This window comes from Urocitellus parryii, chromosome 5 (assembly GCF_045843805.1).
Source record: "Urocitellus parryii isolate mUroPar1 chromosome 5, mUroPar1.hap1, whole genome shotgun sequence".
NCBI classification, from domain to species: domain Eukaryota; kingdom Metazoa; phylum Chordata; class Mammalia; order Rodentia; family Sciuridae; genus Urocitellus; species Urocitellus parryii.
The window spans coordinates 95,886,962-95,909,500 of record NC_135535.1 but is presented as its reverse complement, the minus strand read 5'-3'; the positions used below and the strand labels follow the sequence as shown (position 1 = coordinate 95,909,500).

Sequence of the window (22,539 nt, the reverse complement as noted above, 5' to 3'; positions counted from 1 at the left end):
CTATTGCCCATCACACAGAGGCTGCCCAGCTGGAGAACAATGCAGAGTGTTCAAGAAGCTCTGTCACTAGTGTTTTATAAGCTTTTTCCCCCCTTCCTCCCAAGGACTCATTCTCTTTTGTGACCTAAAGGATATATAATTTTCAGTTTCTGTTTTAGCATTGGCAAGGTGGGTATTGTTTCTGGCCTTGTATTCAAAAAGTGAAATCCCCCAAACACCAGCTCTGAAACGAAACTGATTTCTGAAAAAAGGACCCTTTATTCCTCAACCAAAGCCTGTCTCTCAGGAAGTGGGAGGGGATGAGGTTCTGTCCTTCCCATCCTCCGTCCCCAAGCCATCACTGCTGATGGATTGGAGATGTCAGCTTGTCAAGTCTTATTGGGTGCTACCTGATGTAAGTCCACACTGAGGCAGTAAAAATCTGTTTGCAGTCAGCTCTTTTAATAAGTCCCAGCAAACAGGAGGGAAGCAGATCTATTCAGTGAGATACTTCCTCTGATATGGTGGGGGAAAAATAGTCCATGACAGAGGCTTGATTTGGAGGCGATTTTTAAACAAAGAACAGTTCTTTCTTTAGACAAACTGCAGAGGAAATAGTTTCCCTGGGGATTTTGGGATTCTAAGAAATATTATATTTCTATGCTTATGATTTAAAGCTGACCTAGACTCCACACTCTTCGAAAAGCAGGTCAGATCTCCTGAATAAAATGCCCCCATTCCACAGAGTCCTGCTGAGTCCTAAGCATTCTGTGGGTTCTGAACTCTGATGTATAACATTGATGTTGCCTCTTAATCTCAGGCCCAAAGGGGAGATTTGGGGAGGTTACCCAGCCTTCCGCCTTCCCGAAAAGGATGAGAAAGACTGAGAAGATCAAAGGTGCCAAGAATATACGGTATAATACAAAGCACCTAGGTCTTTAGAGAACCAAAGTAAAGAGTTTCCCTAGAGATTTCAGAATTCCAAAAATATGTTTCTATTTCACTCTTGCTACATTATTAAGACCAAGTTCCTGAAGACAGTGGTCTAATCTTTTCAGATATGATAGTGCCTAATGCCTTTCTGAGTAGCGGGTATGGGTCTGATGGTGCTAAATATCCTGGGTGACAGTGGTGGAGGGTAGTTAGGATGCCAGTCATAATGGAGAAGACAGTGATTGTTTACTAACAAGACTAAGCCATCTTCTAAAATGACCGGACAGGGTGAAATATTCAGAAAAATCATTCATTATGGAGGTATTTATTCATTCTTTCACATTTCTGAATCTTCTCAGGTATCATCCTCCTGGAATAGTGGCAGAAAAAGAATTCCACCAGTCTGGTTGGCAACATTCAAATTAACTCATTACACGATTAGACTGAGAAATATTTTTTTTTCTTTCTGGTGGGAATTAACAAATTAATAACAACCAAAGTTCGTAATAATATTAGGCTATTTAGGCATAGTCCTGCGTAGAAGGTTAAAAATTTGTCTTTATTTCTAACTCTCAAGACAAGTAACATGCAATAAACACTTGGTCAATGTTTTCAGTAAATGAATGCGTGGTTGCATAAATAAATGAATACATGAATGGAGGAGTGAATGAGTGGCTCCTTAACTAAAGTTCTCTGCTTCTTAGAATAGTTACTGACTGTGGAGGTACAAATCACATCTTATGAAATCTGGGGCTTTTGCTCTGAAAGAATGATCTCAGGGAACCTGAACTCTGATCTTTCAAATGAGCAATTCAAGATTACATGAGTCCAGAAACCTATGGCAAAATATGACCCCCTGATGACAAAGCAAAATAAACTGGTCATGATGTCATAAGAGCACGTCCTTTTCTAAGCCATTATAAATTTCCTGTCAATTTTCCCAAATTTTTAACCAGAAGATCTGTGGAAGCAGAAGAGGTTAATCCCTGTGCAATGCCGTCACGGAGGTACGCTCCTTCCAGCATTCGCTCATTTCTCCCACAATACATACTTACAAAGCATTGTCTTGTTCCTAATGATCTCAGTCCAAAATCACTGAGCTAACAGCCACAAAATCCTTTCTGTAGGATTTAAAAAAAAAAAACAAAGAAAAACAAAAAACCCTACGATTAAAGTCTCAATGGACAGTTGGTGACCTAAACTATCATTAGGCTAAAAACTGCTTGGAAGATAAGAATACATCAAATTTATCTCTGTATTGACAGCAAGCTACAAAGCTCTGCATAAAACACCTTCCTAAGATATATTCACTGATTAAATGAAGAAATGGCACTAGGGTACTGCAAAAGGATATAAGTACCAGGCAAATGTAGGGATGGGAGAACCCGGTGTGGGGAGGCGAAATCAGAACAGACTTCCTGGAGGACAAGGGACTTAAATAATATATTCAAATGATGGCTGCGCTCTTAGTCAGTGCTAATCTAAGCACGTAATATAAGAAACATTAAGCCCTAGGGGTCCACAGCAATCAGAAGTACCCTGTACAAGGTTTTCCTGACTTTTAACTTCTTACTTTTTGAGATGGACCCTGGCTAAACAGACATATACTTCATTTTGACAATGGACCCTGGCAGGGAAAATATAAGAGGCTTTGTAAAACAATACTGTGAGAAGAATCACCATATAGGAGACCAATACTGAAATTTTCAAAAAGGATGAAAGGTGGGGTGAAAGTGAAAAAAGGTGGAAGAAAGAAATGCTTTTGATGAAAGACACTGTCCTTTCTTATATTTCTAGTTGAAATATCAGTCTGTCCTTGGGAATGAGTGTCATAGGATGTTCTTCAGGAAACACAAAATAGAGGGGATTTAGAAGTGCCCCATGTCCCTATCATTCTATTCCTGTCCTGCCCACAACATGGTGGTCTTAGGGGTATGTGTGTGTGTTCAATCATCATAGAAACCCTTAAATCCGGAGATAAATACACTCTATTCATAACTGTAAAGCTGAGGTATAGATGACCTCACATAAATGTTAAATAGCTAGTAAATGGTTATGAATTCCAAGACTACTAGCTCTGATTGACTTTAAAGTATACAATATTTTGGGGCCTGGCACGGTGGTACATGCCTGTAATCCCAGCAGCTGGGGAGGCTGAGGCAGGAAGATTGCAAGTTCAAGCCAGCCTCAGCAATTTACTAAGGCCCTAAGCAACTCATCGAGATCCAGTCTCTAAATAAAATATAAAAAGGGGCTGGGGATGTGGCTCAGTGATTAAGCACCCCTGGGTTTAATCCCTGGTACCCAAAAGAAAAAAAAATACACATACACACATACACACACACACACACACACACACACACAATAATTCAAAACACAGGCAGAGCATGGCAATTCCTGGTAATTAAAAAAAAATCTGATTTGAAATTAAAAACAAGGCAGTGCAGAATAATGAAAAGGTGACTGGAATTAAACACAGGAAGCCTCACTTAGGATACTATCTCCGTTCTCGTACAAATCATTCACCATTAGCTTCAATTTTCTCCTCTGTACAATGGGACAATAAGAAGCACCTAACAATATAGGCATAGAAACCAGGTATGGTACTCTCTGAATGTGCCTAACTCTGTAGTTGGTACAGTAGGGCACTTGGCACGGAATCTGTAGCCCACAGGCATGTGGTAGGTATTTGCTGAATGATAATGAAGTAGAAGGAAGAGAACCCACCGGAGCCATCTTCTTTTTCCAAAACCATAACAGATGGTCATCTTATTTTTAAGGATTTCATATCCCTCTACCACCCCCAGAGACCACTCTACCTTCATCTTCACTGTCACAAACCAAAAGTGAAAAACACTGAACACTGGAGACGGAGGCAGAAGCTCAGCCGGGAGAGCTGACGTGAAAAATGGACTCCTCTTGCTGCAAATCACAGTCTCTTTTTCTCTGTCTCCTGAACTGGCTTCCCCTATGGCCCCAGTTGCCTTGGAAGAGGAAAAACAAAAACAAATCCCAGCAGGCGCACAGGGTCTTGAGGTCAGACACTGAGGCACAGGCCTCAACCAGAAAAGACGTTTCTTCGGACACTTCCTCCCATTTTCTCTTTCAACATCTTTCTACTTCTTTCTCCTCCATGACCTCCCTTGTCTCTTGGATCTGTAATCACGATTCCCTGCTTCTCCTCGTGGAAGGAGTCTTGGCCTCTCTTGGACAGCCATCCTGCTTGACTTGCTGACCCCAGCTTCCGGTTCTATTCTGGGTCACCCACTTTACACTCATGTGCCCGTGCACATGGGCACTTCTATTTAACCCCGCTCAGGGCTTCAGCTGCCAGAGCTTCTGCATGATTCTCCAGAGGAACACGGGAGAATTTTTAGTTCCCTTCTGGAAAGGTGAGACAAAGCCTGACGGGCTGATCATTCAAGAAACTCGATGAAGAGCATTTAAGGAGAGAATCACAGCTTGTGAAAGTCCACACAAGATTCAAGTGCTAGGGAGGAAGTTCCAAAGGGAAAAAAAAGTGGGTCAGAAACCTGGATGAAGGAAGTTTCACAGATGCATGAGTGGGGTGAAGGTGAGAGGCAGGGAGTCGTTGCTGGCTTATACCCAGGTGTAAATTGCTTGCTTTGCCCTACAGCATTTTATGGTGTGGGGGAAGCTTCTCTAAGAAACTCCTGCGGGATTGGAGATGATAAAAATGTAAATAAGAGAAACTATCAGGCTGCCTTGCACAGCAGCTTCTAAAGAGGATCTGGGAGCCCCTCTAGTCAATCACATGACACCCCAAGTAGGCAAAACCTATCACATGAGCTTAAGCTTAGTAGAAATGACAAAATTAATGCACTACAGGGCTATCAAAGTCATTGGCTTTTGTACATTAGTTTAAAAGGAGATTCCCTTCATGCCCCAAGTGTAAGCACAGAGGAGAAAAACACATACTTCAAGGAGCATCTCTCCAGCTCAGCTATGTGCACAGTAACTGAAGATGCCCACTCCAAAGCATATGAGAATACTGACCAGTCTGCTCTGCTCAAGTATAAGCTGTCTTCCATTTCCTGGGTCAGGAGCTGACCTACACCTAGCATCCAACAAAGCAGACTACTCCTGTGCATAGCCCACCTCTCCTACTCTCCCTCCTGTACACTGACCTGATCTACACACTTCCAGAATCAATCTCCTAAATAAACACATACGCAGTGTGTTCAGTCACTCATTCTTGTTTGCTTTTTCCCTGTCAAATGAATACTCAAGTATAGACCTAAACCTTAATTCACTCATTCCCATTAATCACATAGATATCAATAAAACACTCCTTATACTCGGTTGTAAATTTCAAAGCATTGATATAATTCATTTTTCAGGAAAAAAAAAAGTCTGAACTCTCCAATAAATTTTAGTACATATTTGTTTTGGTGTGAAACTCCCAACTAAGAGAGGCTCTTATTAACAACCAAAATGATGATGACATTAGTTCACCACCATGTCACCATAAGAAACACTGGCACTTGTCTAGAAGATCATCTTACTACAATGTGCAGGGATTCTCGAAAGCCATTACATGCTTGTTCGTTGTCTAAAGAGCTCTTTTCCATACATAAGATAAACCCATATGATTAACCCAAATCACAGATATCAAATCCACATGGCTATTTTTGGCATCTTTATATTTTATCTTTTTCAGAAATCCATTCTTATGGATAACTTGTCCTTTTGAAGTGTGGCTCTCTTGGGGTGACAAGGTCAGGAGGCAATTCTTTTTTTTTTTTTTTTTTTACATAAATGGAAGGCAATTTTTCAGGGCAATCAAGTCTTATTAATTGGTGTTCCTGTCCATGAAGATTCTGGAGCTTCTGCTTGCAAGTACCAAATCACAACACCACTCACTGCATGATTGTGGAAGACTTCTAGTTCTACTACCCTGTGCACCTTTAAATGGATAGATAGAAGGAAAAATTAACCAAACCAGCAGTTCCTGTGTGAGGCTGGGAATGAGTTGGCCCAGGGGTGAGGTGATGGACTTGTAGTTACAGAGTCCGCACTAAGACAAAAAGAGGAAGCTGAGCCTCAATCCCCTGGACTAATGGAGACGTAGGCAAATGTCGAGCCAGCCTATTTTTGTCTAATTAGAAAAGAACCTTCTCGTGTGGATAATCCCCTGGCTTGTGTCATTTCCCAGGCACCTGTGGCCTGGCATCTGTCACAGGGTGTCTGGCTCCTCAGTTCTGGCATATTCAAGCATGCATTCTTTCTTTTCTTATATCTCCAATAAAAAATGGTACACCCATGCTAAACTGTGTCAGATTGTCTATACCAGTGAACAGGACTGACTAATGGGAAGGTAACCACACTAATGTAGTGGACAAACAAAACTGGCCTGAGTCAACGTCGTCTTGAAGGTCTTTAAGGAAAGCATTTAAACCAGTATTAAATCTCTGTCCTCTCAAATGTTTACCAACATTGCATTGGCTAAAGCTCACACTTCTGGCAAAAATCAAAGTCCAGACTATTGAAGAAACATGAGCAAAGTCTCTGATTGGCTTCCTTCTATCAGCAGATTTCAGAAGGGCTGGAAAGATCTCAGTCTTAGTGCAGCTTTATCACTGCTTTTCAAAGATCCTACATTCTCTGAATTTAGTAAAGTAGCAAACAAATACCTAATTCATAGAAGGGACTTTCCCACATAGGAAGAGCCTATGACAGGGTAAGAAGCAGAAATTTAGTTGTAAGGAACAAGAAGAAAGGAACTGTCTCGAAGAAAGGAATTGTCTCGAAGCTGCACTTACATCAGGCCTTTGGCCCACCTTCAGGTTGCACCTATGCACACAATGTCCAGCTTTTGCTTCTTGCAGTTGTAGCTTCTTGCCCTGGGGCTTCTTTCTCATGAGGATTTTGGACTCTAGTGAAAGAGTTGCTAGGCATGGACCCATATAGAACCTCTAAGTGCAGGATAGTAAATGGGAGCCCATTAAAACAGGCTTTCTTCTCTTGTCTTTCAGTACCCAGTTCTAAGACGCCTTAGAGCAATGCTCAACCCAAAAATACATCAACTCTCCTTCCTTACCTTACTTTTCTAGTAACTAACTCCTGCTCCCTGGAATTACTTAAAAAAAAAATAACTTACATATAAATATTTGTCTCATGCTCTGTCTTCAAGGGAACTCAGGGAAAGATAGTTGGTGTGAGAAGTTGTTCTAGAAATAAGTCCCTCCAAGATGGGCTTGTGGGGTTCATGCGGACCCCCTTGTTTCAGGGTAAGTGGATCAGTAGAACTCTTGGCAAGTATCAGCATCACGAACACGGAGAATCTCACCTGTTGTTGATGGGGATGATGTGGGACCCAGGGTGATATACTGGGTTGGGTAGTGTCTTTGGTATTTGAACAGCAGGTAGGCAGTCAACTGCCTTTGTCAAAATATTTGCAAGTCTTAAAAACAGAAACTAGAAGGGTCAAGTCAACCAACTGTCTACTCAGGGAAGAATGTTGAAAAGCATACCCAGGAATAAACTGGGTATGCTACCACAGAGGCTTTCTGTGTGAAAATCCTAAAATGAAAAGAATGGGTCCTGAGATCCCTATGGGAACATTTAGGCAGACAGTGAGGATTTCCCCCAAACCTCCCAGAATGCAAGAGCAGCTTCTCCAGAGGAAGGAAACCTCCTACTTAGAGACACTGCAAAGAGCTCATCTGAGGCAGGTGCCTCTCAGCATGGCTCCTGTCCTCCCAAATATGTGACCTCATCTCCCTCTGTTCCTCTAGGCCAATAACTAGAGTCAAATTATAGCCCAACTGCAGCTGGAAAGTGCGGTCCCTAGAAGGGGAGGAATGGCTTACATGCTGAAGGAACTGCAATGGAAAGACCTGGATGATTACAGATCGACAGCAATTAGGAAGCTCATGTAGGAGTGGATTTTGAGGGAGTTAAACTGTGGGCAGAGTAGAATATAGCATTTATTGGCATGGGAGCACTTTCTTATTAAATGAGGTTCAAGTTCTTTGCAAAGACTCCTAGAGGCACTCCTAATCTGCTCTTGGGTTGATGGTCTAGTGGATGAGGTGATAAATGATGGGACGACTGTGGCAAAATATTGCAAAGGAGGTCGAAAGATTAGGGAGGAGGGAGTGTGAGAATGGAAGCACTTGAGACTGAAAATTGATTACCCGACTGTTCTGAAATGCATGGTGTAAGGCTCTCCTAAGAAGTCCTGGTGGGATCAAGCACCTGTCACCCATGGGGGTCATTGACTTAATAAAGCTCCTGTCATTGGCTTTACTTCCTTTCTACCCTCACTCTCTTGTTTCTAACTTCTCCCCAAAATTGTTTCCTTAACATTAAACTCCTTATACAAAGGCTGAGATTCTCACCTGTTGTTGATGGGGATGATGTAGAACCAAGGGTGATATATTGGGTTGGGTAGTGTCTTTGGTATTTGAACAGCAGGTAGGCAGTCAACTGCCTTTGTCAAAATATTTGCAAGGCTTAAAAACAGAAACTGGAAGGGTCAAGTCAACTAACTGTCTGCTTCTGAGAAGCAGAAATTAAAGGCAAGCTAAAGAATCCTGAGACTACTCTGGGCTTTATCAGCAACTCCAAACATTACGTCCAACACATTCTACTATCGTGTCTAGGACATATCAGATACTTAGGAGATAATGATTTCCTCCACTTCTTCTCCCTTCATCTGAATCAGTAAATTCAGAGAAAAGTTAAAGGCCAACAATTCCTTGAGGCAGAATAATAAAGTAATATAGCAATTGCAAACTCTTTTGCCTTGCACCCACCAAAAGCCTCTCCTGAAGCCTCTCTCTTCATTGGGTTCAACTTGGCTCCCCATTTCCCAATACATTCTGTAGCCCCAGGATAGCAGTGTCCCCTGGAGGGACCAAATGCCCTGCTGGGAAAATCAAAGAACAGAGCAGGAATTAGTCATCAGAATGTGTCACTTTGAATGCAATGAAGAAAGGAAGAATGAGAGAAGGGGTGGAGATGGGTGGGCAGGTGAGAGTGAAGAGGAGGAGAAAGGCAATAGGGCAGCAGTACTGTATTCGATGAGTTCACACATTTTATTTTATTTAATCATAATGCATCTGCAAGGTATTCACCTAGTCAAACAGATGGAGAGGACAAGGCTTATGGTCTCTATTTAAACAACTGGTTCTTAAGCTAAACTGGCTGCTAGGAGTTACAGGTGCCACAGCATGAGCAAGACCCAAGACATGATCAAGAATGAAGCAGGTCAGATACACAGTCCTCTTTAGGCTTCTGCCTCTTTACAGCTTGAGTTTATTTGGACATACCAATTTATGGGAAAATATCTCAAAAGTAGGATGCAGACAACCAGAATGTTTTCATTTTTCTCTCTGCGTAATAAGCAATGGTAACTAGACAAATATATATGGAACAGTTTTCAGGGAAAAAGGCTCAAAGTTTTGTGACACAAAGCACCAACTTCATGGGACACTGCCAGGTTGAGGTAGGAGACCAGGGTAGGAAGCAAGAATGGGCAGAGGAGTGAGCCAACTGGTTAACTACAGGACTTAACAATGACACCCCAGGTAATTTTACCAGATCCAGTTTCTTAAGTATCTTCCATTGCTTTGCTTTGTTTCTGGAAGGTCCAGAGCATTATTCTACCTCCCCTTACTTCTCTACTAAAGTTTTGCCCCTGAATTTCCATCTATATCCATGAAATAGCTAATTTCTTATTATACTATACCTCTTCTCAGGCTTCCTGCTGAAGTCGTCACAACTCTCTGCCATTTCAGCATTCTTCTTTTAAACCAGTTCCTTTGTAAATTTTACATCTTTTCTCCACTTTCAGTAATAACAAGCTTCAAAGACTCACAATACCCTAGAGCTAAAAGGGCCATTTAAAAAAAAAAGTCTAAGAAACAATTATGTAGCACTGACTCTGAGCACACACTGTTTAACCACTTAAAACTATTAGCTTGTTTTATTTAATATTCATAGCAATCCTATAAGGTAGGTATGGTTATTATCTCCACTTTGTCAGATGAGAAAACTGAGGCTCAAAGTGACTATTATTATAAAAAAAAATGTGACATGTTATTTATTTAACCCAGTTGTGTGAAAATTGGGAAAAAACTAGAACAACTATGTTTAAAGATGGGAAATTTGGTGCTAAAGTCTGTGCTTTAAATGTTAGGGATCATTTAACCCTTCCCCTTCCTTTTACAGATAAGGAAGGTAAAACACAGAGAAGCCAGGTGACTTGTGAAGGGACAAGGTAGGGTATGTGCTGATGCGCAGGGCTTCTGATCTCCAGTTCAAAGTTTTTGCTGCCGTACCACATGGTGTTTGACCTTCACCTCTAGTCTATGCTTCAGTGGTGGTTATCCCTGCCTTCCTCAGTGGATTTACAGTTTCCAGTGGATCTTCACTTTTTCTAGATTGTGTAGAAAGACACTTTGGGATTGTAAGGATTTGTACTTGATCACTTGGGGCTCTAGAGTGGGGTGATCCAGGTGCTAATTCTTCCCTTACTAGCTGTGAGGCCACCACATGCTGTCCAACTCTCTGAGGGCACCCTGCACACCTAAAGAAATGTGCAAGTCTTCTCATTACAATAGCGATGATGATTAATCCTGTTAAAAGCACAACATGTCACTTGTGCTTTGTGAAATGGTGACAAGGAGATAGACTCAGACATTCACTGCTTCCCAAGGAGGGAGGACCTGTGCTGTGGTCACTGCTGGGGAGAGAGGAGGGAGTGAATAAAAGGTTAAGAAATGGAAGCCACATTACTATTTTTTCCAACCAGTGTTTGAGAGCTACTGACCCGTAGTTTTCCAATTTTTCATCACCCAGTCACCAAAGGGTACCTACAATTCCCTGCACATCTGAATATTTTTCTTAAACGTATTTAACAATTAAAACTAAGTCAAATTTTTTAAATCTAGGCTAGTCTTTTGTCTGGTAGGCACTTTAATTCCCTCAGGAGTTACCAGAGCTGTAGTTTTGGGCTTCAAAGACAATTTTTAAAGCTTAGACTAAAGGAAGGTTGGAGAAAAGGCCCAGAAAGAGAAGATGCCAATTCATACTCTCCGTATGTGCTTCAATATTGAGAACCAGGTGAAAACTCAGCAGATCTCCTGCAGCATCGAGCATTAGCTATGCTCACAGCCCATGCTGGATATAAACTAGAAGGATAGATGGACAGACAGAAAACAGTTTGCTACTGCCAGCATCACCCAGAGTCAGTCACCTGTAAGTTTGTGTCAGAATGCCCAAACAATGCCCTACCAGCTTAAGAATTATTTTCTTACCCATTAACCCCTTTTTGGACTTCTCTTTGTACAGACAGATATATACTCATTTCTGCTCTCTATTTAATCAAAGCCCTCTATAGTAGACAAGTGTCTTTTACACAAATCACACAATATAATATAATGGTATCCCCATGTAGGGTACTCTGGCTCCATCTGAATGTGAAATAAAGTCAGAGATGTAAAGTCTAAGACAGATGTTTTGCTTGCTCTGTCATTGTGTGGCATCACCTACTTTCTGCTTCAAGAAAAGAAACCAAAACCTGCTAACAATATCTCACATTCACTCCATGCATGGTGGGAGGTGGGGACTCAGGTAGAGGAGTCTTTGGGCACCATGCTATCCATCATGACCCTTCTTCCCACTCACTGCCATTCCCCAGGCTGCACCTGACCATTCAGGTCATCTTTAGCCACATCCACATTCATTCTCAGAGTCCTTTCTTCCTTCGGTTCTTCACATTTTTGTGTCGTTCTCTGCCTGCCCTGAAGATTTCCAAGGGTCAGATAATTCTTGGACTGGGAGTAACTTATTCACCCACAGACAGTCCTGAAGGAGGAAAGAAGGAAGAGCTGTTCGGGAGGATGGTGAGGAAGATGAGGGAGAGGGGATGCCAGGTGAATTTCCAGAAGAAGAAGAAACATAGGAAAAGTGCAATAGAACATGTAGGAAAGATGGTTTCCTAGATCTCTTGCTCATTCAGGAACTTCCAGAAAAGAAATAGCTGAAGAGATGAAGAATGGGTTTGGGGAAACTAATACACTGTTCTATGACAAGATTCATTTTGCTGTTGAAGAGAAATATCCTACAAGAGAAGAGATAGACAGAAAGAAACCAGGAGTAGGGTGGGCGAGACAAAGAGGAAGACATATGGGGAGGGGGGTGGGAGGAGAAGAGCGAGGAGGAGAGAACATGGTATGCAGTGGGAACACTGTTGGAAACATAAGAACCGCCCCCAGAAACAAAATGCCAGCATCTCTGGGCAAAAATATAAATTGTCAGCACATGTATCTTTGCTCTGAGAAATATACACCTTTTCCCCCCACCCCAGGATGAATCCCCATTCCAACATCAGTAAAATACTTCAAACTGAGAGACTAAGATGATTTCATTCTTCCTATTATGTAGCATTTCCAGGCCCCTTCCCCAGGGTTCCTTATAATGGGCTAACCCCCTGCCGAGATCCCATGGCAGGGAAAATTCAGGAACAAGTATTTGTCTAGATTTCATATAAATTTATGTCTTACCAAACTATAATGGAAGAAATCCATCCTTATTGGGAAAAAAAAAACTGAGGAAAATACTATCTTTCATGATTATGCTTTCTAAATAAAGAAATGCCCTTCGAAATTCTCTTGCAATCTCTATGGTCAACAAAATTCTGGCCCCCATCACTTCCCATTTGGAGTATTTTATAAAAGGTCTGACTTTTTAAAGTCACTTTTTAAGAAAGGTGTCTCCCCGCCACTGCCATCACCTCTTGTGTTTTGTTTGTTTTGTTTTGATGCGGAAACAGATCTAGAGAGATCTTAAATGACTATATTAAGGTCACATGATTAGAACATTAGAGGCCAACTGCCAATAAGGTAGCTTTCCAACTATAGCCAGTTGTCTTTGAAAAGAGAAACTCTATCCCAGTGTAACCCCTATCTTATTTCCCCATCACTTGTCTACAATGTCATTCAGATAAATTGATCCCAATATAACCATCACATCAACATTTGTTGTCAAATTTCAAGTCTGAATCTTTGTTCATGTTATTATTGCCACTTGGAGAAATATCCCCTTCCCTGTCTGGAATATAGATCTCGATATTCTACATTCTTCAAGGTCTAGGTCAAGTGCTGCTGTTTCCAATTTCTTCAAGATGTTTCAAGGCTGTCAGCCTCCATAGACAATACCTTTCTACTACAGCATATGAACTGTGTGCTACCCATCTGAAGCACTTGATCATATTCTCTTACTCAACAGCTTGTATATGCAGGCTTCTCTTCTTGAACTAAACTCAACTTGTGAAGTAATTTAGATCTTGTCTTTCCTATTGTGTTATCCTTCACACCAAGTATAGCTCTGTGCACAGAGTAGGTGCTGCGCTATTTGTTGAAAATAGGAAGAATCTAAGAATAGAACCTGACACAGAGTCTTAGATAATCCCAAAGCCCAGAGGGGAAATCAAGTCCATAGATAATTCAAAGCTTAATTTCACAATCAGCTTAAGTTAATTCACTCATTCAACAAATGTTATAATGAGGGCCTGCTCTGAGCCAATTAAAGTGTTAAGCATTTGAATGCAACAGGGAATCAAACAGACACATCCTGCCAACATGGAGTGAACAGTCCAGTCAGAGAGAGAGACACATATGCATAAAAAATGGGATCTGAGGTCTATTTTGCTATAAAACTAGTAAGATTATAAAATTGATTAATTGAGGTGGGAGAGGAAAGAATCAAAGATGACTTGAAAATTTCTGACACACATAACAGTAAGGATAACTATACCACTCCCCTGAGATAGAAGAAAGTAGTGGAGGACAAGGTTTATGAGGGTCCATCATGAAAATTCGACCTTGGGCATCCCGAGCAATCCCATTAGTAGAACCTCATCAGAGAAAAGAAAATTGACAAGAAGCAGTTTGAGATCCATTTCCTGACCTGCACCCTACTCAGCTTCAGGTGCTGTTTCTTAAAAAGTAAAAGCTCCACCAAAGTCACGCCTAAGAAGAGGAAAGTTGAATCAAGGAACTCAGCCCAGAACTTGGTAAGTAGACTGTGAATAACTGCACGTTAGTGTTTGCTGAGGCAGGAGGAATATGAAATAAATCTTTTCAATCAAAGAAAACCAAATCTGGCCTATTTATTTTTCTTTATCAAATGAATCAAAAGCTTGGCTGAATGAAAAACTAAAACCAATCCAAAAACGTATTGCGCCTGGTGTTGTACATACCCATGCAAGAGGCAGCTTACAAAGGGGCCCTTAATCTTCTGGTGTGTAGTCAGCTGCTATAGTGTGCTGTGAATGAGGCTAAGTTTCCAGATCCAAATCTATTCAAGCCTCTTCATTGATCATAGGGTTGGGAGGAAATAGAAATTCAATCCTTTATAATCAAAGAATCAAATAACATTAGAATCAGAAGGAACACAGGGCTCATCTCTTCAAATTCCTTCTTTCCAACCAAGCATTTCTCCTTAAGACATTATTTTACAGATGAGAAAACTGAAGCCTAAAAACATAAAATGATTTGTCTGCCCAAGGTAACTCAACCAGCCAGTAACAAAGCTAGAAATTAAACCACACTGTCCCACCTCCTAGCAGACAGCTCTTTTCAATGTACCACCCTGTCTGCATGGTAAATAGACAGAGGTGTATGTATGCCTGGAAGAGTCTTTTTGGGAAAGTAATTTGAGGTTAGGTTGATGATATGATGATATCCAGAGAGAGTGATTGCCATGTTAAGTTTCAATTTGCCAAATGAAGTCCCCACAGGTCCTTAATCATATGAGCAAACTGTCCAAATGATATTTGTGAAATATAAAACCAATAATGAGTAGGCTGAATTTTGTGATATCAAAGAGGGGGGATTCAGAGCAACCTGTTACAGAATTCTATGCACAAGCTACTGAGAGTAGTGACTGTGGAAATGAAGAGGTAAAAATGTCTTAACTTGGGGCACTGGGCAGGAATGATGGAAGTCTGACTACTGAATATATAAAAAGAATGAAGGCAGTGAGGAATAACTTCCAAATACATGCTGTTGGTTAGAAGGTGTTAAGACCTTGTGAACACTCTATGCACATAAAATAAATGCTGAAAGTTAATTCAAAGCCTACATTTTCCTGCCAACGAATCTGAAAAATCACCTTCACACATGAAAGATAGCATATTTAATGTTTAAAAAGGATAATCAGCTTTTCACTCCAGATGCACAAACCCCACCTTTCATTTCTTTATTGATTCTGTCATATTTTCCCTCAATAAAAATGCCTTTGTCTACTGAGTCCTGGGGTGTCTACAGAAAAAAAAATGAGATATTCCAAACCTTAGCCATTCCCAGGAATTTCCTTAATTTGAACTGTATGCACATCTAAATGCTATCAGAAAGGTATGGACAAAGAATCATAGGAGCATAAAATGAGGAGTGTCGAACTCTGCTAAGCATTCTCAGAAAAGGCTTCGTAGAGGAGGTGACAGGAGTTGAGCCTTAAAGGACACTCATGTCCTTCCTCAGGAATTGAAAGGGGAGATGAGAGAGCAGAGCCCGTACAAATGCAGGGAGTCGTCAAAGCCTGTCATCCTTAGAGAATGGTCAGTCACCTCATTTGATGTTGCTAGGTCACAAGCAATGTATATTGTGGTGGAGAGAGGACAGAGAGTGGGAGTTAAATAAGATAAGCCCAATCAAGAAGGGTAGGCACAGATGTTCAAGTGTCTCTTCTGGCTTGCTAAGGAGTATGGAGTTCATCCAATGGATGAAAGGGAGACATCAGAGATCTGTGGGGAAATTAGTTTTCAGCTCTAGGTATCCAGTTCTTCATTGTTTGCAGCATACTGAAATTTTATTTGACTCCTTGAGGCATAGGCTATAATTTCTTCCTCATCCCCAACTTAACTTGAGAAAGACTCCTTTAGCCACTTTGAAGCCTTCAGTGACAAGGTCTCCACCTACGAGAGTTCAGATGTTAAGGTGATGGGGTTTTCATGGTCCAAAGCAATTACCAGACGTTGGCCTCCTGGAAGGTGCTCCCTGGGATCTTGGTCAGGCTTTTGGAATTGATGTCTGATAGCGCCCTGGTTAAGTCTTTACCAAGGAAACCAGGATGTATTGGAGGAATTTTGAACATGTAACCCTTCAGGGAGACAACCTCCTTATCCTTGAATGAAATTCACAAAAGCCGGGTTTTCATTTCTCCTGGCACGATGCTGTCCTGTTAGGGCGGGCTGCTCCGCTGCCATGACGCTGCTCCCCCTTCAGCATCATCTCTGTCGCAGGAGAATGGGACCGTGCAGTCTGGGGCCAAAGGCATACTCCAGGGCTCTGTCATCAAGGCCACAGCAGCGCAGAACCACACCCTGATCTTATTCATTTCTGAAATGTCTTTCCCCTCAGATGTGTCCTGTTTCTGTATGTTTCTTGTCAATTTCTTTTTTTTTAATGACATATTTCCCTGCTGCTTACTAATAACCAGAAGGACGGCTTCGACAGCTGGTACAACCAAGTGTGGAGAAGTAGGATCCTTTCCCGGGGCTCAGAAGACATGGAAGACGTAGGATTTTTTTTTTTTTTTTAATAAGCTCAGTCTGAAGCACGTGTCACTGCCAAGGCTGACAGACCAACAGATTTCGCACTTGTGTCCTTTACACAAAACCCAGAAGATTTCAAAGGCTGAACTGAATGTTCTACTCGCTATCTCTTTTCACTTCTTGATATTACCTTTGCCATAGAAAAAGAGACATTTCTCAGTTTTCCTGTCACTGAAACACATAACTGGCATTTCCCACAGAAAAGGGAGAAAAGAAATACCAGGTGACCACTCAACTCTTGGCCGTTCGAGGATGGCATATGGCATCTCTCGGTCATCTCTTTGACTGAACCTGTAGCGTGGCGGCCGGCATGGTGAGGGGCTCTGAGCAGATTCACTACTGTGCCACTTCTTCCTGCCTGATTCTCAAGACAAGCCCACCAAATTGCTAGCATGTAATGAGGCTGAGATGCTGATGTTGATAATATAAATAATAATAATAATAATAATAATAATAATATCAGGCAAGATGAAAATAATGCCAGCAAGGGAAAGGAAAACCCTGTAAGATTCAAGTAACATTAAGAATGGCCACAGGATCTTGATCACTAAAATTCACAGGTCCATAAATGAGTGAGGGGGCAGTGTAGTAACTACACCTCCTTTCAACCATCCTTAACCTCATCACAGAACTCAATACTGCCGGTGTGTCCTCAATATGAAATCCAGAAAATTCTGCACATACTTATAAACAAATGCATGATTCTGCTTATAGCCCCAGTCCATTTGGCTTACATAAAACAAGGATTTGACTGTCTGTGTAAGATATTCTCAATCAAACCTTGAGAAGCTGGCTCAATATAATATGCTATACAAGAAATGCCTGGTTGAGCCCAAAAGAACATGCAATATGTAGCAATTAATAAATGTTACTTAAGAGTGATTAGTTTTTCCCTCTCATTATGCTATTGGTGAAGGGATGCCAGGAAGCTCACTTAACTGCCTGGATGTGGAATCTGGAGTTTGGGAAAGAATAAGTATTCTATATTTGTTCCTTCTGCCCATTCCATGAAGCCCAAATCCAGTGACCTTAAGGATTTGATACAAAACGCTGCCTGTTCAGCCAGGTACCTGGTGATCCATATGAGAGAGATGTCTGGGTGGGTGGAAGACTGGTCAAAGCCAATAATAACAATCACCTAATAACCATCTCCAGCTGAGTTTGCCTGGAGGCTCTGCCATGGATCTCTTACAAATCACAAAAAAAATCTTAACAACAATAATGCGGTAAGAATTTCTTTTCTTCTCTCTCATTCCTTCAGACTGAGATACAGTTTCCTAAGTTTTTAATCATGGCATTACCCTATTATGAAAAATGCAATATTCCTTAATTGTATACCTTAATACATTTCCAAAGCTGTGTCTTGGACTTGCTTGCTCACTGCAGACACTGCCAGTCAGAAGCACACAATACCACACGTTATAAAAGCACCTACACACCCCTGCCAGGTCATTGTTAAGCCAACTCATCTGGACCCCTGAAGGAGGGCTCTCCCAGTCTCCAGGGGAAGAACTGTAAGGCAAAGACAGCCCACCGTTTCTTTTCTTACCTTGGCTCTCACCCTGTTTCTTCCTCATCCTAAACACTGCTTTCCTTTCATTCTGTAGCACTTTAGGGAGCAATTCCATTAAATATAATAACAGTGTAGTAATACAAAGAACATCATTTTCTAGTGCTAATAACTTTCATTTTAAAATCACTTGTGTACTCCAAAATTTAGCAAAGCATCAATTTCTCATCAAGGCCAGCACACACATCAAATTGGAAGCTTTAAAGTTCTGTTTCTTGGGTTTCTAATCTACGTACAGGGGAATTGAAATGCCATTTAAAGTCATATTTGTTTTTATGCTCACGCTGCCAGCTTTATGGATGGAAACTCATCTTTCTGTAGCAAATAGATACATGAAACATCAGCAAAAGGCAGAAAAAACAATGGGATAAAATCATGACCACCTGCAAGAGGTCTCCATGATGAACTGTCCACATCCTGTACTCTCTCCAGAATTTGAAACTCATGGCACCAACAGGGATCACAATTTTTAGTCTGGTCATCAGGAGAGAAACAAAAGAAGGAATTTTTTCATGAGCACCAAGTTCAAATTTGTGTGTTATTATTGCTTCTCACCCTATCTGCTCATTGGGCCACACCAGTGATGGCAGAGTTGAGCACAGTGATTCACAACCCCTGGCTGCCCTATAGAATAGACTTAGGAGCTCTTAACACATGTCAGTTCCCAGGCCCTTGTCCCCTTTAAGTCCAACCAAGTCCAACTGGAGCTGGGTGAGCGGAACCCAGTTTCCTAAAGTCTGCTAGGATATTTTACCATGCAGCCAGCGCAGAAGCACTGACACATGGAACTGAGTATGCACTGAAGACAGCAAGGCAGGAAGTCAGCATGTCAACACTTCCCTGAGGCTGCGGAACCACTGCCAGGTGGAAACATGCTAAGGCTCTTTTATCTGAAAAAGAAAAATGTTAACTCCTAATGATCCTTACAAACCTATTTTATATGGATTATTTCATTGGCCCGACTACATCTACCATGCAGCACCCTACCTCTGCTCTATGCTGTTCCCCAAATTTTTGTGGGATACAAGTCTCCTCTGGCTAGCAAGATGGTAGGCACCTGGCCTATCCCCATGGCTACACAGCGGGTACCCACTGGATTGTTCCTCGTGGCTGATAAGAAGACAGATTCTGCACGAAGATGGTCACTTAAAGAATGGCTGGGAACACACGAGTAAAGTGTTCAACTTGGCTAAAGTGGGTTAATTTTGGCATGGGGCTTAATGTCCAGGGAAGAAAGCGCTTCCCTAAGGATGGAACCGCTAGAGGCCGCTCTGAACCAGATTCTCGCTCAGTGGTGTTCTGAACTGAAATCACATCAAAGGGAACAGGAAGGCTGCCAAGTAGCACTGGGAGTCATGGCAACACCATGGCTCCTATTTTTAAACTTGTTGGCGAGTGAGCACACAAAGTGTGTGCGGATGCTTGTGGGGGAAGGGGTTCTCACATCTCTGAAGATTACTCTTTCATGAAGTTTTGAGTTTGCAGGTGGCTAATAATCTGACGAGATCAAAGATTTAAACTAGAATCAGTGACATGAAAATGGTTCTTTTCTCCTCCTTAACTCTACCACCTTGGTCTCAATCAGAAAGAATCCTTTATGGCTGCGTATCAGTGGTACCGGGAAATTCTTGATAGTTTTAGCCAACATATTCTGAAATTCTGATCTTTATTTCATAAGCTTATTCTGCCAGCTACTTAAGCAATCCACTTGTGTTTCCAGACAAGTTAGTCCAAACCTGCAAATTAAAGGAATCTTTCTGTGGACACCCTGCTTCTTGTGAGGACAATCTAATGGGTGCTGTGTATTATCTGTGTCCCCAGCGTCTCACAAAGGGCTCAGTATATAATAGGGAGTCCAAACGCCTACTGAATGTGTCAGCAAGTGAACTGAGACTGAATGCAATTTTGTGAGGTACAGAAAAGTGGCCCCCACATGCCGCGTTTTTCCATTCCCAGCAGAGTTTTATTATTTTTCTCCAATCTCTGACTGAGCATAGGCCCTTAAACAAATCCAAACTTATTTAACCTGTCAAAAATGAATCGTGGCCCTGAGGGACATTTGTAAATCATGACAGAGGCCAAGGTCTTGCTGTGCTTGATCATGTCCCTGGCAGTGTTTTTAATGTGCCTGTAGCCTCACCACATGTCAGCAGATTTTAGAAAAGAAAGTCTGTGTCTGCTTCAGTTCCCTGACTCCCCAGTTTACAGGTATGCAATGACCACATGTGCTTTTCCACAGTGGGATAAAGGATTTTGGAATATACAGGAATGAGATTAAAAAAAAAAAAGTAATCTTCCTCTCCAATGGGGAAAGGAAGACCATCAGCAATATCCTACCCGGGCACAAATGGTGGTAGAGCGTGAAATCGACAGGCTCAGCATGAACATCCTTACTGTATAATGGAAACTGTTCTGGGGCTGATTCTGGGGCTGATTCTGGGCTGATCTGATCTGGTCTTCAGGACAAGAATTTAGCCAAAAAGCCAAGAAAGGAAACTCTTTCTTACAAATCCTGCTGTCCTGTAAGTTAAGGATGTGTTCATGGACATCATAGTCATGCTAATTGACTCAGGTTCTACAGTAAAGGATGGCAAGCATGGGGCAAAGTGTACTTGGAATTTATAAAGACTTCAGTTTGGAACCCGACTTTATCTGTAGGTCAGGTAAGCAAGTGACTTAATCTTTCCAGATCTCAGTTTCTTGACCTGAAAAATGGAAGCAATTGTGCTTCTGTACAGGACTTTTATGATTATATAAATGCTAACTATAAATGCTATATAAAGCACTTGGCACCTAGCTTTCACTTAATAACCTTTTCCTTAAATAAATTTTCTAAATTGATAAAGCTTAGTATTTTTAAGTAGCAAACTTTTTTATTATGGGCAATATTTTAATGGAAAATTTCTTTATTACAGAGCTCTCTTGACTTCTTCAGCTAAGGATAATCAATATAATTTAAACTCTTATTGATGACTTGACAATGACCATGCTCTTTTGCTAGGCAGGGATCCTCTAAGAGGATAAATACTTTCAGGGGAGCATAAGACAGTTTTCCTCAAATGGCCAGAGGCCACTGTGCTTTTCAAAGTCTTCCGCTGGTTTTTCTGATGTCCTCAGCCCCTTTCTACTCTGTCATTTATGAATGCTTCCAGCTTACCTACCTGATCCCTATCATCAGGTTTGTGATAGCTAAGCTGTTGTTTTCTGGGGAAAACCAAGGAATATCTCAGAAACTTTTTGTTGCCTACCAAGAAAATGGCCTTGATGCTTTCTCTCTTTGAGTTAACAGAACTTTGATTTCTAACAGGAAATAGTACTGCCCAGCTTAATAACTAAATTGTACTTCCAAGTTTTCCTTGTAGCTAGTTGTAGCCGTGTATATGACATTGCACCAGCGGATCATAAGCAATGGGTGGCACTTCTGGGGAAACTCTTTAAAAGGGAAAGACCTGCCCCTCCCCTTCTCTAATGCCCACGTACTTCTTGAAACTGGAGTTCCAGTCGCTATCTTGGACACAGGGATGAAGGCCACAGCTAGTTGAAAGCTGGCAGGAATCTGGGTCCCAGTGATCAAGCAGGTGCCACACCAGCCTTGCACAGAACACCTTGTGTGAACTGACTTACTGACACAACATAACCCAACTGCCCTACAAGCTTCCTAAAAATATGTATAAAATTAGACTAAATGAGATTTGAGTTTAAATTAACAACTTTCATGTTAGGGCAAGAATTTTGCGTCAGTGATTTCAGTGCAGACCCCTTTTAGGACTTCTTCATGGTGTCATCTGTGTTCTAGATAAATCCGGTCATTGAGAGTGTGACCTGTTCTCAGGTAAAAGAGCTAAGTCGATGTGTGAACACAAGGTAGACATGGTAACAGAAATGTGGACCATGACCCTGTGTAGCCAGTAGAAATCACTCAGTACTTTAAGTCATGGTCTATAATTCACACACACTCATAACTTTTTTAATATGTAGACAATGAGGGAGATTTGACTTGCTGTTAAAACCTACGTTGTAATACACTATATTATGATAGCCTTCTATTGTGCTATTTTGACTAAACAAAAGTTTCTGGCATATTTTTATTCAAGCAAGAAAAAAAAAAAAAAACGTGGGTGGGAGCGTCTGGAAAATGCCACACTGGGAACATGGAAAGGAAGAGAGTTATCTGAGTTCTCTCTCTATTGATGGCCTCGGCTCATCTATTCAGTGAATAAAAAGGCTCCACAGGTTTGCTGTAATGATTTAGTGAGATAATATACATAGGGATCATCTTTCTGAAAATGCTCACATTCATTATCGTCATTATTAGACATGATGATGAGCAGTGTGAAGTTTCTGACCTTCAGGAATCATCCAACACTGAACGTATGTTGATACACGACCTCACCTGGGCACCACCTGTAACCTCTTTCAGGGAATTGTGAGAGGGACCTCTTAGAATGAGCCTGATACGGTCACAGTGTGG

General features: G+C 41.4%; 1 protein-coding gene across 1 annotated transcript in view; it reads right to left on the bottom strand.

Annotated features, from left to right (window-relative positions):
* Positions 1-22,539, bottom strand: part of Grin2b (glutamate ionotropic receptor NMDA type subunit 2B) — a 288,344-nt gene that overhangs the window by 151,313 nt on the left and 114,492 nt on the right. The gene's annotated exons all lie outside the window — the stretch shown is intronic.